The 3,361-nt window shown below is 33.0% G+C and overlaps 1 protein-coding gene across 1 annotated transcript in view; it reads right to left on the bottom strand.

Annotated features, from left to right (window-relative positions):
- The window catches only part of LOC107658377 (oocyte zinc finger protein XlCOF6.1-like), an 11,817-nt gene that overhangs the window by 3,278 nt on the left and 5,178 nt on the right, over positions 1 to 3,361 (bottom strand). The window lies entirely within an intron of this gene.

Raw genomic sequence — 3,361 nt, 5'->3', positions numbered from 1 at the left:
TTTTACCTTATTTGTATAGTTGTATTTTATATTTAATCTGTATATCTGTATTTATGTTCTACTGTTAGTGTTATCTGTATGCACCAAGGGTCTGAGAGTAACGCAATTTCAATTCTCTGTGTGTATGTGCTGTACATGTGGAAGAATTGACAATAAAGCAGACTTGACTTGACTTGACTTGACTTGATATCTCACTTTATTATAAGTGTTTGTAGTAGAAACTGATAATTTGAGTTAAATTTTTTGCTGTTAAAAGAGTATAGAACTCTTTCATAGAATTATTGGTCATAATCTGAGAACTTTCTTTGATAAAACGTCAATAATACATCAAAACAAATACAAATGACTACTTGTGTGTGTGTGTGTGTGTGTGTGTTGGAGAACGTTTCATTAACCACCAAATAAATAACTACTGTAAAGCAGTATATGTCCATATCAATCTATAGTTAGAGTTTCCAATAACTACATTCATCTCAATAAAAGACTTAGATCGATATACAGAAAATGACAATGGTCATAAAACCTTAAAAAATGACGAGCCCGACGGAGCTATATTTAATGTTTAAAGACAGCTAAATTTAGCTTAATATTTTCAAACTTAGGCTATTTCTCATTTATAATACAGATTCACAATTACCTTTGATGATGGATTTAAAAGGTCCCGTGTAGTTATTTGGCAGTAACACTTCAAATATATAATTATAACAATGTAAAATAACCAAAGCGCACGAAGCACAGCTAATACTCTTCTCACTTCAGAAAAGTTGCTGCTGATTGTCGATTGAAGACGTCGTCTTATTTTCTTTTTTTATGAGCGGTAGGCAAACCAACTTAAATAAGGTTTGTTCCCCCTCGAGGTGGGCGATATGGCAAAAATATCACAATTTGTTTTTTTTATCACGGTTCACGCTTTTATCACGATTCTTTATCATGTTGATTTTTCTATTTTGCAAGCTGTTTGCATTACAGCCAAACTTATTTCCCTATTATAAAGACAAAGCCTTTCAAGGTAACAACATATTTTAAAAAGTATGGTGGATATTTAGGCCAAAGTGGGTGAAGATATAAATCTTTGTCATTACTTTATCTTTGTTATTAAAAAATGAGAACAAAGATACACATTACAAACAGGCCTACACATAATATACAAATAAAATAAACAGTGTTTTATTTTCAGGTAGGCTACAATAGGTGTATTTATTAGCAGGACCATTCAAAAAAATTTATGAACAAATATAAAAATAAAACACTATACACATTGATTCCTATTAAACCAACTGTATTAAAGTTTTTCAGTCAAGAGTATTGAGTGATTTTTCTCCTTGTGTTTGGTGTTTTATTAACATTAAGGGAATAATTCACCCAAAAATTAAAATAGGCTAGTGTTTTATTTTCATACCTTCATTTACTCACTCGAAAGTTGTTTTAAACCTGAATGAGTTTCCTTCTTCTGCTAAACATAAACTCTATTTTGAAGAAGGCGGAAAACCAAACAGTTGCTGGTCCACAGTGACTTCCATAGTATTTTTTTTTCCTACTATCAAAGTCAATGTGGACCAGCAACTGTTTGGTTACCCAGATTCTTCTAAAAATATTTTCATTGGTGTTCAGCAATATAGATTTGGGACAACATGTGAGTGAATAAATAATGACAGAAATTAAATTTTAGGGTGAACTATCCCTTTAATTACAGTCAGCAGCATGTAGCCTACTGACCTACCGTCACGCATCTAATGTACAAGTACGCATCCGTTTCTCTCAGTTGTTTTTATTTTAATTTTAGACATAACCAACTGAGTCAAATCCTGTGTTTTTTACAGTATTAGCACAAAACATAACTTGGTAATCAGGTACTGTTTGACGGGCTTTTTCGTTTTCGTGCGCGCGCTTTGGGTGTGCTCAGAAAAAGCGCTGGTCAGAACAGCACACGAATGAAACGTTTAACCAGTAAGGCTTTAAAGCAGATGCAAAAAAAATTACTTTTGTGATTGTGAATTAATGCAGTGTCCCGTGAGAGTAACGAGTTAACACTGATAATGTATGTCGCATTGTACAGTATATTGATTCGGTGGCGCCAGAACTGCAGCTGATTGAATGTGTGCTGCAGCACGATACAACGACATTTCTTCAAAAAGCAGATCGTGGAGACATTTTTATCGTCCACGATCAAAAATCTTCATATCGCACATATTCTAACCTCGCCCTAGAATAAAATAGAATACAAGTAGGAATATAGAAATTTAGAAATAAACATACAGATTTGTAAGCAGCAAATAATTGAGCTCAACTTCATTTAACTTAAATTTAGCTAAGTTTTTGTTCCCTGGCATTCAGTTGGCATAGTTTGTCTCTCAGTCTGTTGACACCAGTGAAATGAGCTTTAAGTGGCAGTTTACAGGTGATCTGAAGACATCAGCATAATGAATGAAGTGAAAACAGAAACTACTAAGTGGACCATCAAGGAATCTCAAAGGATATTTATATTTGAATTTGCATGAATTTCAACAGAATCAATGTTTGAATCACTCAGCTATCAATTGAACGGGCCATAAACAAATTTAACTTAGAAAACAACACTCTCAATGGAAAAGAAACTAAAATAAAAGAAAGAGGAGTTTCTTCTGCTGTCTCTACAACTGTCCCAGAGTGTAGCCTCGGTTAGGGTTTTACAGTAAAACAACAACAGCAGCATGTTGTGTGAATTATGTTTTTATTGACATGCAAAATTGTCAGTGCTCTTAACAACAGTTATTAGCTGAATACATTAAGGAATGTCGATTGACATTGAACATAAAGAAGTAAAACACAAAATAAGAACAAAAAATAGATGTGATGAAGACCAACTTTCAGTGAAACAATCACAATCCAATCAATATGATGCCTTTAAGTCCATCATTTTGGTGTGATTAAGTGGCAGTTTTTCTCTGCAGATGGTGAGGTTGTGGGATGTGATACATCTGAAATACACTGGCTTCCAAACAAACATGATCTTATCTCTCTTTTTTTTTTTTTTTGGTCACATATAAGTGTGTGCAACTCTACTAAGCTGTGGAAACTTCTCTCCTCCACTAAGTAAGTAAAAGAGACAATAAATTTATCATTCATATTGTTAGATTGTTAGATTTTTTTTAATTATTACTTGTGTTTATGTATAAACATACCCAGTCACAAAAAAATAAATATGAATTTATATCACTTTTTCTTTTAAGATGGTGAAGGGCTGGCATACTGTCCATTTGTGCTTTTGGCCTTCATAAACATAATTGTTTTTACACAAACATATGGACACACTATAACTCTAAACTCAATAGTTACATTTTTTAAAGGGGTCATATGATGCGATTTCATTTTTTCCTTTCTC

Source organism: Sinocyclocheilus anshuiensis, unplaced genomic scaffold (assembly GCF_001515605.1).
Source record: "Sinocyclocheilus anshuiensis isolate Anshui unplaced genomic scaffold, SAMN03320099.WGS_v1.1 scaffold795, whole genome shotgun sequence".
Classification (NCBI taxonomy): Eukaryota; Metazoa; Chordata; class Actinopteri; order Cypriniformes; family Cyprinidae; genus Sinocyclocheilus; species Sinocyclocheilus anshuiensis.
This window is presented reverse-complemented; position numbering and strand designations above follow the sequence as displayed.